Raw genomic sequence first — 14,652 nt, forward strand, 5'->3', positions numbered from 1 at the left:
CACACCCAAATATGCGCAAATGACTGTAAGAGGGCTTCTTGCCATTCCATGCCTCTTCAGGAACACCACCATCCAAATTCTTATTGGGTGATCTATTAATCACATGTATTGTAGTCTTCATTGCCTTAGCCCAAACTCCATCCGATAGACTAGCATGAGAAAGCATACACTGCAACCTTTCTTTAATGGTGTGGTTTATCCTCTGTGCAACTCTGTTTTGGGCCGGAGTACCAGGAGTAGTAAGCTCCCTCTTTATGCCACACTTGTCATAGAAATGCTGAAACTCATTTGAGACATACTCTCCACCATTATCAGTCCGCAAGCATTTAAGCCTTCCACCTGACTAATTCTCAACCAAAGCCAACCATTTCTGACACACATTGAACACATCGCTCTTGAGCCATAGCATAAGCACAAACTTTCCTGGTTGCATCATCTATGAACGTGACAAAATATTCAGCCCCTCCTAATGACCATGTAGGCATAGGACCACATACATCTGAATGAACCAAGTCCAGTTTCTCAAGCTCTTTCTTAGCTTGTCTCTTGTGGGCTAATTTAGACTGCTTTGCCATAAACACAATGTTCACAAAATTCAAAATTAGAAAAGCTCAAATGCGGCACATAGCCCAAACGACACAAGCTTTTCATTCCATTTTGGCTCATATGGCCCAACCGGCAATGCCACAAAGAAGTGCTGGCTACTTGGATATAGCAACAACATTATCAATCACACCTGATACATGCAAGGGATATAATGTCTTACACTTGGCACCTCTTGGCAAAACCATAGAGCCCTTCTGTATTTCCAACTCTGAAAACCAAAAGTAGTCTGATAACCACTATCATTCAACTGACCACCTGATATGAGACTCTTAGTCAGCTTAGGTACATGTACATTTTTAAGAACAAATGAGGAACCATTTGCAAAAGAGAACTTAATGTCACCTGCTCTCACTATGTCACATGCATAGTTATTGCCAAGATGGACACAACCATTCTTTCCACTGTCATAAGTGGTGAACCATTCCCTGCGGGGAGTGACATGAAATGCAGCACCAGAATCTAGGATCCAATCCTGGGAATATCCATCATCTGAAGTAGTCAGTACTTCTACAGGTAGACTAGACATGAAAAGTATCTCATGGTCACTATCAGTGGTGACTGCATTGATTTCCTCAATCTTTGCCTTTGCTTTGTCATTCTTCTGCCCCTCTACCTTATTGTTGGCATCCTTTTTCTTCTCCTTTTGCTCCCTCTTCCATGCATAGCAATCACGCTATATGTGGCCCTTCTTACCACAATGATAGCACTCTATGTCCTTGCGACTTCTAGACTTGCTGCGTGACCTGCCTCTTTCCTTGGACTTCTCCCTAAACTGCTTTCTACCTCTTTCCACATTAAGAGCTGCATCCTGCTTGCCATGATCCATGGACTTCTTCCTGATTTCTTCAGCAAGCAAACTACCCACAACATCATCAAAATTCAGTACCCCACCAGGTGCAGAGTTACTGATAGCTGTGCGAAAAGTATCCCATGATGATGGCAATGAACATAAGAAGAATATTGCCTTCATCTCCGCATCAAAATTTAGCTTTTGAGCTTGAAGCTGACTAAAGATGATGTTGAATTCATTGAGGTGGGATGCTATGGATCCACCCTCCTCCATCTGCAACTCAAATAGCTTCTTCATGAGGTACACCTTATTGGAAGATGTCTCCTTCTCATACGTAGCACATAGCTTGTTCCACAAAGCCTCTGTAGTCTTTTCAGTGACCAACGGTAAAATAGACTCTCTCTACCAAATGCAACCTGATAGTAGATCTCGCTAATGCATCTAGCTCATTCCAATCATCCACAAACATGGATGCGGGCTTAGCCGTTATCCCCTTCAAGGGTTTTAGCTACTTCTTTTGAATGAGTACATCCTGGATCTGCTCCTTCCAGAGCGAGAAGTTCGTGCCATCAAACTTCTTAATGTTAAAGAATGCATTCTCCGATGCCGAAGCCATCACAACAGCTGACAAAACAACCAGGATACAACTGTGAGATCCCTGTCCCCACCATGCAATAGATTCGGATGCTAGCAGCGGAAGTAGCACATCTTTTGCGGCCAGGGGTCTCACACTCTCGGGGCCTCGCCCACGGATATCCGGACAAGAGACTAATCCGTCAATTTATCCAAAACCGGACCCAGAAAAACTTCCTTTACCCGGAAAGCACGAGCGATTCCACCAGGATAACTTTTACTCTAACGTAGTCAAGACCATTTCTGATCAAGCTGATCCGACTGTATCTATAAAGATACTTGGTCAGATCAAGGAAGAAACTTGCACTTGGATCATTAGGATCAACGCTTTTTTCCCCATCAAGAGGCACAGCCGTTGATTCCTATCCATAGTACAATTACTATCCGGGATTTACTTTATCTATCGTAGTAACAGAAATTGAGTCTCGAGTTACGGATCCATCAGTCCAGCCTAACCCCATCCAGTCCCATGGGTTAGCCAACCGCCCAACCACTGTAGTGATGGGATCCAATTAGGAATTTGGTTAGGTTTTGTTCCGGGTACCAAGGAAAAGAGTTCCAAGGCCCCCTAGAAGGATATTCATGCAAAATAAAACTAGTCACACCACTTACACACCCATATGAAATTGCCTTTTCACAGATTCAACCAGTTTTAAAACAATCCTTTAATAAAACCATAGTATCACTGATCACAATCTTCCAAATTATCCGGTTGATTCTTAATTTCCCATCATTCCTTCATCAGAGTATCTATGGCATCATTGGCAACCAGAACGCTCACCACCTGTCCACTCAGGGGTCTTTTCAATAGTTCCTAGCCCATAATACTCGGCAAAATAATCACTTATAAAAATCAAGATGGACTCTCGTTGAAGATCAGCAAGATCAACCAACAGATCCATATAAAGAGCCATGGACTCATCCATTGAAGACCAGCAAGGTCAATCAACCAGATCCATGCTTGGTTTCAGAAAACAACTCTTACTCCTTGTTCCAATATCTTCCTCGACACACGTGTGGGTATCCTAGGTGACCCAGAGCCCGAGCACCGTATGGTCAGCACCCTCTAGGATCCTTCGCAGGTGACCTAGCGCTTCACTCATAGGCCGCTTCCTTGGCCCCTCATCCACCGTACCGGAAGCTCACCATTTTAATCGAACCGAGGCTGGTCAAGACCTCGGCCGACTTTGCTACGCGAGACGTCCTCCATTGACTCTCCGCAGCAGTTGCAACTTTATCAGTTAGGTCTCCACGACCTTAATCACAAGACGGTCAAAATGCTTCCCCAGCATTCTTGACATAAAATAGCCATTTACAAACAGCATTTACAAACAGTTTACAAATACAGATATTAACCCTCATTTTTCCACATTATCCCTCATCAATCCACCATCAATCCACATTACTTATTCCACATTCCATTTATATGTGTACTCATCTCATCACATCATTTTCCATCTCATCACTTCAGATTCCTTCACATCACATATCATATATTCACATCCATACATATATCCACATCCACATATATCCATACATATATCCACATCCACATCCACATTCACATCCATACATCCACATCTACATCCATGCATCTATTTTCACATCTACATGCACATTCATGTATCCTCATCCATACATCCACATCTACATGCACATTCACATCCATACATCCACATCTATATGCGTACATTCACATCTACATGCATACATCCACATCCACATTCATACATCCACATCTCCATGCATACATCCACATCCACATTCACATTCACATCCATACATCTACATCTACATGCATACATCCACCTCCACATTCACATCTACATCTATACATCTACATCTACATGCATACATCCACATCTATATGCGTACATTCACATCTACATCTACATGCATACATCCACATCCACATTCACATCTACATCTATACATCCACATCCACATTCATACATCTACATCTACATGCATACATCCACATCTCCATGCATACATCCACATCCACATTCACATTCACATCCATACATCTATATCTACATGCATACATCTACATCTACATGCATACATCCACATCTCCATGCATACATCCACATCCACATTCACATTCACATCCATACATCTACATCTACATGCATACATCCACCTCCACATTCACATCTACATCTATACATCTACATCTACATGCATACATCCACATCTCCATGCATACATCTACATCCACATTCACATTCACATCCATGCATCTACATCTACATGCATACATCCATATCTACATCCATGTATCTACATCCACATCCTCATTTACATCCATACATCCACATTCACATTCACATCTACATGCATACATCCATACATACACATCCACATTTACATCCATGCATCCACATCCACATCCTCATTCACATCCATACATCCACATTCATGCATCCACATCTACATGCATACATCCATACATACCCATCCACATTCACATCCATATTCTCACCCTATCACAACCCATATACATCTTATCCCATCACATACACTTCTTACCTTATCCCATACACATCCTATCACTTCTTAACTCATCTTATCACATCCTAACTCATCTCATATACATCTTATCACATCTTATCACTTCCCATATCTTTTATGCATACCTCTATGCATGAAATTCAATTATGCTAAAAGTAACACTTTTATAATAAAATATTCATCTCTTATGCATACCTCTATGCATGAAATTCAATTATGCTAAAAGTAACTCTTTTATAATAAAATATTCATCTCTTATGCATACCTCTATGCATGAATTTCAGTTATGCTAAAAGTAACTCTTTTATAATAAAATATTCATCTCTTATGCATACCTCTATGCATGAAATCCAGTTATGCTAAAAGTAACACTTTTATAATAAAATATTCATCTCTTATGCATATCTCTATGCATGAAATCCAATTATGCTAAAAGTAACACTTTTATAATAAAATATTCATCTCTTATGCATACCTCTATGCATGAAATTCAATTATGCTAAAAGTAACTCTTTTATAATAAAATATTCATCTCTTATGCATACCTCTATGCATGAAATTCAATTAAGTTAAAAGTAACTCTTTTATAATAAAATATTCATCTCTTATGCATACCTCTATGCATGAAATTCAATTATGCTAAAAGTAACTCTTTTATAATAAAATATTCATCTCTTATGCATACCTCGATGCATGAAATTCAATTATGCTAAAAATAACTCTTTTATAATAAAATAAAGATGAATTTTCTTTTAGTAATTTCTAAAAATTTCGCCATAACCTCCTTTGTATGGCTGACTATTTTTCAATTTTCTACGTCTTTAAAACTAATTAAAAGTACTCCCATATTGAAATTATCCTAAAGTAAACATTTTTTTCCACTTAATTGAGATAAAAATTTGACATTAATCACCTAACCATTCACCTAGGATAGAGAATGATTGGTTTTGTTAGAGAAGAGAGGGGAATGTCTTTTGTAATGAGGCCTAACATTATAGAGAAGACATAAAGCATAAAAACCATTCAAAACCATAAAAATCCATAAAATAATTGAAAGAAAGAAGAATCACCAACTTACTAATGACTTTGATAGCTTTCCTTTGGCTTGATGGTTTGAGGGTTCAACTTTTGTTTGGACAAGAGTGGCCACCAATCTTTGGAAGAGGGAAATGTCAAAAACTAATGAATTATTAACAAATTCATAGTTCTTGGCTTGGGTGGAGTAGAGTAACAATGCATTAAACATTGTTAATTTTCAACAAGGGTGAGGCTTCTATTTATAGGAAAAATTGAGCTCCTAACTAAACAAACTAATTCTAGAATTTTCCAAATCAGTTTGGTTGAATTTGGACTAGATTTGGACCTAGTTTGGTTCCTTTTTTATTCGGTTTGGTTCCCTTTTGATTTGGTTTGGTTCAAGAGAGAGGAGAGATAAAAATATCACATTATTTTTGAGTTTAAAACTCATTCAAGCATGTGAAATATACACCTCCTTTAATGGACTCCCCTTCCTTACATATGTGTCAAAATGGAATGATTATACCCAAAATATCTCATATTTTTAATATTGCTCATAGTTTTTTACTAATAAACCTTGTACATTTTCAACTCTTCATCTTATGTGAGCATTTACTCATTTTTGGATACTCAATTTATCTCATTTTTTTGATATTACTCATAGTTTTTTACTAATAAACCTTGTACATATTCAACTCTTCATCTTATGTGAGCATTTACTCATTTTTGGGTATCTTCTTTTACAAATTGGATTTATCTCCTCCCTACACATGGATTGATCTTATTGGCCCAAAGGAACCTTAATTGGACCATAATAAAAAAATTTCTGAAAATCTAGACCCTTAGGCTAAGGTCCTTTATACCTATTTCCAATTAATTCCAATTGCACATTGGAAAATTCTTTTTGAATTTCTGTTTCAGGGAAACTTATTTTAATAAGATGAGTTATTTTTCTATCCAAAAATATTCATAATCTGAATATTCTCTCTCTAGAATATTTTCTCTCTCTATGTCAAAACAGGCAGAGACGAGATCTCTTATATTTCTGAAGAGGGAATTGATTACAGGGGAATATGCTGGACATTTTGAGAGGCTGGGGAGGAATCTTACAGATACACTGCTCCAATGCACCAAACTCAAGCCCAAAAAATATCAACTGCAATGACAATAGCCACTGTCACTTGTCACACATACATGTTCTGCTGTAAGTGACCTCAGGGCATCCCAAAACTAGCCAATAACTTTTGCACGGTAGCTCCAGTGCAAAAAATGTAAACAGAAGAAATGGAGCTTGTAGGAAACTCTAAAACTTCTAAGTTTACAGTAGGTCCAAAATCCTTACAGATTGTTTTTAATTTTGCTGTTGAAAACAGCCACCTGCACACTTTTTACTGCTGTAGCAGCAGTTTGCATTACTACCGGCCTGTTTTGGGCAGCTAGTAACTTTTCAACCATAGCTCAGTTGCGATTGCTATAAAAAGAAAACTTGGAGAACTTTGATAGCTCTATAGCTGTTCAGTTCAGTGCAGATCCCAGATCTTCACGGATTTGAAGTTATTCACCTTTAAAAGACAGCCTATGGCTCATTCACAGCAACTTCTGGCAGTTTTGTACACATCATAACTTTTGATGCATACTCCAGATGGAAATGCTTCCAAAAGACAAATTGAAGTCTGTCCAGAGATCTCAGACTTCTCAGTTCACACCAAAGCCCAATTCCACACCATGAAAAAAATATTCAGTCCTAAAAATGACTGTTCTGTCATAAAAACAGCAAATAAAAACAACTACTACTTTTTAAAGACCTATCAGTTAAGAATATCATTCATTTTCTAGTGGTCTTCAAACACATCAACTTTTGGGCATTCTCACCCTCATGTGTATGTTCCAGTTGAGATTACTAGTAGCTCAAGTGTATAACATTCCCTTTCTTTGGTTTGTTTTCTCCTGGCTTCTTCTAGTTGACCAACTTCTTCCACTCTTTCTTCAATTTAGGATAAAGGGCCAACAATTTCTCAAAAGTAATGTCCACTTTCTCATTTGTCAAATCAGTTGCCATGTTGTAATCCTTTTGATTGCCTCCCAAGGGTAAATCAAAGGTATGAAAATGCCTCCGAAACTTCTTTGCTTTTTCTGACGGTTGGCTGGTTCTCTTGGACAACCTATTCTCCTTTCTTTTTACTTACGCCCACTTCTTCGACCTCATGAGTTCTAGCCCTTTTTGTTACTGGCACAATGTTATGGATTGCCAATCAGGCTCATTGCTTTCCCTTTCTCTTTATGAGTGAGACCACTACTTCCAGGCTTTCATGGATCCTTAATTGTCTACCCCGTAATCATTGGTTCTATTGTTGAGGTTTTGAGGTAGGGGAAACATTTCACCCCCAGACTAGGAGGTTTATCACAATAAATGCTGATGTGACCCCATTCACCATAGTTGAAACAGTGTGCATTGATGGGATATGCACCTCTCCCTCTTTGTCTTACATACCACTTGCATGGACCACCTTGGCTAGGATAGACACCTATGGAACGTACCCCATGTTCTGTTCCATATAAAAAATCACAAATATCCACAATATTTCTCAAATTTTCAAAAAATCACATCACACTTCAAGATAAAGAAGGCATTTCCAATAACAATAATCATTTTTCTATGTCACAGAATCCAAAAACACTTAATAATTGCCAATACAGTTACTCGAAATCAGAAAGCTAATCACCAACAAAAAATCTAGCCAATCTAGGGCTTTTCTCTAACACCCATCCACCCAACCTCCACATTGGATGTCGTGGCTATCCTAGGCACACCTCCTTCTCGATCTTGTCTTCTCTAGGTTCTACCACATGGCTCTTAGAGGGCTTCGATCTCATTCTCTATCAATACTCTATTGATACCAACTGTAACATACCCCATGTTCTGTTTCATTTAAATAATCACAAATATTCATAATATTTCTCAAATTTTCAGAAAATCACATCACACCTCAAGAGAGAAGACATTTCCACTAATAATATAATCATTTTTCTATGTCAAAGAATCCAAAAATACATAATAATTGCTAATACAATTACTCAAAATCTGAGAGATAATCATCAACAAAAAATCTAGCCAATCTATGGATTTTCTCCAATTCCCGTCCACCCAACCTCCACACTAGACGCGTGGCTATCCCAGGTATGCCTCCTTATTAATCTCATCCTCTTTGGGTTCTACCACATGGCTCCTAGAGGGCTTCAATATCATTCTTTGTGCGATAGGTAAACAGTACCGACTGTCCCAAATCTCAAAATCTCTCTCTCTCTCTCTCTTCCTGCACGAAATCGCCTCAAGGCTCTGAAAGAATAGCCCAAAAAGAAGCCCATAAGAATTAGTTAGATTACAATGTACGAAAACAATAAAGATACAAAACTTTTCTTAAAAACATGTTCTTTAACCAAAATAGAGATGATATGTTTTTAAAATAAAAAAACACTGAAAAGCGATATCGGATTCATTTCCCAAATACTGGACAAACCGTGCGGAATCTCCAAATGGTCCGAACTTTTTTCCTCTTATGATGTATCTATCTTTCTTTAATTATTTTCTATGAGAAATAAAGTTATCTACCCCCTCATGCAAAGCGTTATTAAAAATTAAGGGTCAATTTGGTGTCTGGGCCCTGTTTCGTGCGCCTGTTGTGCTCGGGGGGTTCACTATAAGTAAACCCTCTATATCACGTCCATTCAAGGCCTCTTTAAAAAATCCCTTATCTGTGAATTTTTCATGAATAAAACATATCCTTTTTCTATTCAACCTATGAATACCTCCTTTAAATGGTATCCTTGTGTATGTAAAAAATGTGTAAAAAATGGATTTTTAAAATCGCTTCTGTTGAACCCGCATGCTATGCTTACATATTTATGAGTGATCCCCCCCTCCCTCCCCCCCGAGCCATTGTGCAGAAATATTAACTATGTAAACCCCCATATAAGTTTTCTTTAGTCTAAACTACCCACTATGAGCCTCTTATGCATTACTTAACATGGTTAGGTATGGTATAGGAATCACTTACAAGTGATAGCACAAAATAGGCATAAAAACCCCAAAATTGACCAAAAATTGACATCTCTAAAATCACTCAATTTGTGACCAAAATCAATCTTTTATGTCCCCCAAGTATTTTCCACTTTTAAACAATTGATATAGATGCTAAAAATCACCAAGTCAACTTGACCCAAAAATACATACATATGAGTACGTTACAACCTTATCCTCTCTCCCATTGGCTTGGCCCCTTCCTCTTCCTCTTCCTCCACCTACCAAGTTTAAAATCATTGTCTTCATTAACTCAACCACCTCATGTAGCTCTTTCTTGAGGAAATCATCTAGTTGACGTTGTTATGGGATATTGTTGTGAAGTCCTTAAGTCTACTACTCTCTCCTTTCACTTCCTCCTTTATTCCCAATTTCCTCAATCTCTTTATTTTTCACTCTTTCTCCATAGTAAGCTAGATAGCTTCTTTGAAAGTTGAAGGTTTCCTTAATTCCACCTCAAGTCTAAGATCTGACCTGAGGCCAGTTATGAAATGTTCCTTTTTTAGCATCTTTGGGGGGGCTTCATTGTCGAGAGCCTCTTTCCATTGGCTCCAAAGCTTTCCAAAGTGAGTGAGGTAATGATCCACATCCTGGTTTTTCTCTTGTTGGTAGTTGATCAACTCCCTCCAAGCTTTGTCAGGGTTTTTGGTCCTTGCATATTGTAATAGGAAGGCTGCTTTCACATCCTGATACTTAGGATCTCGTGGTGGAGTAGTAGCTCCACAAAAAGAGGTCACATAAGTAAAAAAACCACCAAGATCCTTAACAAAACATCACGTTCGGCCTTGTCCTTAATCAAGGCTGTGAATTCCAGCTTCTCTAAGAAATGGGAAGCATATTCGTTGGGTAACCCCATAAACTTAAGAAAATCTTGAGCCATGGTGTCTTCTTGTGGGACTTGAAAATACAATCTTTACACTTCTCTGCTACACTTCCACTTCCTCACCATGCTTCAAAAGGAATTCTTCCTCAATGGGGACACCAAAATAGTGTGTCTAAGAAAAACAAAACTAGGGCCTCGATAGCAAACCCAACCTTACACATTGGAACATCAACAGAATCACAACACCTAGTCACAAGGTATATACAATTAATGCTTTTTCACATCCACCCTCCAAAAGCACAATATAACCTAGACATGAATAGGGAAATAGGCTATTTTTAATTAAAGTAATAGTTCTCAACAACTGGATTTATAAAATTGTAGTAGATATCTTGAATATATGAGATAACAGCAAGCATTTATTTAAATACAAAACATCAAGATGGATGTGTGGTTGAAGTACAAAAGGAGGTATCAATCTACTTCATCATAATTATACAATTTGGAATCTCTGATTTCCTCAAGCAGCTATCAAGGTATGGTAACATTTCTCATCCCATGAAGGAAGCATGATCAACACAAACCACTCGAACTCCATTCGGAATGAGTCAACCACCTCCATCTGAAAACTTTCACTTCTTATACGTCACACCTAGGGTTCCAATAAAACAAAAAGGTATATAATAGCCTATTTCAATCCTATTGATGCAATAACATGGTAACTACTCACACATGCCTCAATACCACTTTGAAAAGATGGAGATAAGATGCATTTCATTTACTGGTTGCCTTCTCTCTAGCCACCTGGTCAAATAATCTATTATAGTGATGATGTACAACTTTTTATTCTTGGTTCTTGAAAGAGGTTCTTGAAAGAGGTCCTATGACATCTACTCCCCATTTTTTAAATACCCCATAACTCATAACATGCTGCATGGATCATGTACCAACATCCTTTTGACATTCAACACAACTTCTGCACTAGTGGGTGACATCCCTATTCATACTTGGACACATCAATTGAGCTCCCAAGATCTTCCTTATAATGATATCCACCCCATAATGTCCTCCACAACCTTCCTCGTGACATGTTAAACATTGTTGTATCTGATCATGATATAATACTCTCCTTAGAACCCCATCATATCCCTTGTGATACAACTGCTCTCCTATTAGCACATACTTCATGGCCCTTCTAGTCACTTTGTGTCTGCTTGAAGCACTCAAATCCCTTGTGATACAACTTCTCTCCTATGAGCACATACTTCATGGCCCTTCTAGTCACTTCTTGCAAAGCAAATCCCTTCTTGAAAAACCAGTAAGCAAAACATGTTCCTCCTCATGTAAAGACTCTCTTCCTAGATATAAAGGTCCTTGAAACTTTATCCCATGCACAACTGGAATAAATATCTCTTCAGCCAGCTCATGAGCTCTTCTATTCTGATCCCTGGATATATGCCAAATTTGAGCAGCTTGAAAACTCTCAACCAGTCTCCTAGCTTTGAAGAACCACTAACTCTCCAAATTCCTTGGATTTTCCTAATGATCACCATTGCACCTCTTTTTACCATCAACTTTCTGATTTTCCTCCTTTTGCACTCCTCAAGTCCCAAGCACAAGCTACTATACTCTGTTTCATTGTTGCTCTTCACTTCTATCTCATGGCAACCACACCAAACCTCTTTTCCCTCTGCATTCAAAAATACATATCTATCCCCTCCTTGCCCATAGTCCTTTGAAAGCACCATCACAGAACATGGTTCCCTCAGCACCCTATAACTCATGTAAACTGTTGCTAAGAACTACTTGTTTTTCAACATCTTTAACTGGTTTAGAATTCACGTAGAATTTTATTTAGGTTAACATATCTGCCATATGTGCCCTCACACTGTCCTTCTTGATGAAGCTCATGTCAAACTCCTGGCACCAAGGTCCACTTCAGTAGATGGGGTAGCAAGCTGCAAGATGTTAAGACCACAAAAGGAATGTAAATCAAGTAGCTTAGTCTCTTGACTGCCTAGACCAATGTCCACACCAACAATTCCATCTCATGCCAATACCTCTCATTTCCCACCATGGTTCTGTTGATGTAGTACACATGCCTCATATAGGATTGCTCCACTCCTTTTTGCATGAGAACTGCTCCAACTGCATTCTCACCTACACTGAGACTCAGATAAAAGGTTCATGTCCAATATGGTGGCATCATTATGGTAAGGTGGAAAGAAGGTGCTTGATATTGTGGAAGAGTTCTTCTTCAACAACACTCCAAAAAAATGGGTCTTGTTGGCTTATCTTTTGTGAGGGATAGAGATATTCAGCTAGCATACAGAATGACCTAGATAAATATCTCATCTTTTGAATGAAGCCAATGAGCTCCTTGGTTATCTTGGGACTTTCCATTTGCAGCAGATTTTCCACTTTAGAAGGGTCAGGAGCTATCCCATTTTCACTAACCTCATGCCCAAGTAGCACTACCCTTACTCTTGTGAGCTTACACTTACCTGGATTCAACTGAGCCCCATCCTCATCAAGCCTTTGAAATACAAGATCCAACTTCTTAACATGAATCAACCTATCACTGTAAACACATATGTCATCCATACAAACCGTGATACAAATATGCAAATAAGGACCAAGTATCTTATTAATCCAACTCTAAAAGCTTACAATATGAATTCAAGAGTCCAAAAGGCATCACTCTATAAAAAAACACTCCCAAAGGAGCAATGAAACTTGTCTTCTTCTGATCCTCTTGAGTTATCTTGTTTTGGAAATAACCACTAACCTATCACAAACAGAGTATCTTTCACTCCCTGCAGCTTGATCCAAAATCGCATCCTTGAAAAGGCAGAGGATAGTGATGTCTTCTAGTGTGTCATGATAATATATTTTAAGTCCTCTATAAAAATATTATTTATCCCCTCTTGAGTAATTTGGGGACGCCTAGATTACTCTTGCGTCATGCCGGCTAGGTTAATATCGTGGGTGACACCACTATAAATATTAATACGTGCGGTATATGACGTATGTTTGAGGCCACTTATGATTATTTCAGTTAGGTTTGTATGGCAGGGTGATTCCTGGGGTACTTACGCCTGGTAGTCATGAGTTGGTGATGATTTGTGCCTGTTTAATATTTGTGGGATTAATTTAATAATTAATTGGGCTTATATTTTCACGTGATGAAGACTATGGGAATTGAAGAGTTTACTTTGGAAGAAATGTCTTGGATCATCACATTTCATTTTTGGCAAGCATAGTAGCTTGTAACCTTATTAAATGATTTTTCCATTTTGAACTTTAGGAAAGATACATTTATTTTTGTGGAATTTATTAAAGCCTATGGCTTTACCCTAGTCCCAATTTGACACTCTATTTTTGTTAAAGAAGAGTGCCGTGCTCTCTAAAAAGCACATCTTGTATTTTGGGGGCTATGGCCTAATTTTGGTGAAAAGGAAAGCTAATAAAGAAATACTCTTGTGTGGGGAGAGGCCACGCACAAGAGGGGGGAAGATTGCACCCAATATGGTCTTATTGGAGCTAAGTATTTTTGTTTAAGTGTTTAATTTTTCAATTGATTTGATTTAGTTGAATTACAAGCAATGGTTTTTATGATTGAATTAATTCTCTACTTTTCCACAATCAATTCCTAGAATAAGATTCCGGTTGCAGTGGTATCAGAGCTTGGGCTAGGAGATTTGTGGAGAAGGTAGGAAAGGGCTTCAACTTCTCAAAAATCAAGAAAGTGCAGGAATTTATCCAGTGGACAGAAGGGTGTTTTGCAGGTCTTTACCCAAAGGTCAAAGATTCAAAACTAGATCTACTCTCAAACCCACTCACCACCCTGCAAAACCATCCCTCTCTATCAAAAAGCGGTTTTTCCAAATACTCTGTGAAATCAGAATCTGACCGTATGGATGAAATCCTCATAGCCAAAAACCTCACGGGTAACTCTCAGAAATCAGAAAGCTTCAAGGTTGAGCAAATCTATAATGGACGGGGGAGATAAATCTGTGTAAAAGCCATATTATAATTCTCAATAAGCTTTTGGAGCAAGGGGCGCACGCCGGCAGCCTGCCAGCGCAAAAGCGTGGAGTGGAGAAGAAAAAAAAAATTCAAGCTTAATCTCCCATAAGCTAATCACCTCTTTAATCCACTTTCTAATCAAGTTTACTTTTCCCAATTCCC

The 14,652-nt window shown here is 38.3% G+C and overlaps 1 long non-coding RNA gene across 1 annotated transcript in view; it reads right to left on the bottom strand.

The window, feature by feature from the left end:
* Positions 1-10,920: 10,920 nt before the first annotated feature.
* Positions 10,921-14,652, bottom strand: part of LOC147626429 (uncharacterized) — a 32,009-nt gene continuing 28,277 nt past the window's right edge. The window contains exon 3 of the long non-coding RNA XR_015268652.1: positions 10,921-11,113. This is a non-coding gene — a long non-coding RNA (uncharacterized LOC147626429). The remainder of the gene's footprint in view (positions 11,114-14,652) is intronic.

Source organism: Cibotium barometz, chromosome 22 (genome assembly GCF_041138505.1).
Source record: "Cibotium barometz isolate CiBa-2024 chromosome 22, ASM4113850v1, whole genome shotgun sequence".
Taxonomy (NCBI): Eukaryota; Viridiplantae; Streptophyta; class Polypodiopsida; order Cyatheales; family Cibotiaceae; genus Cibotium; species Cibotium barometz.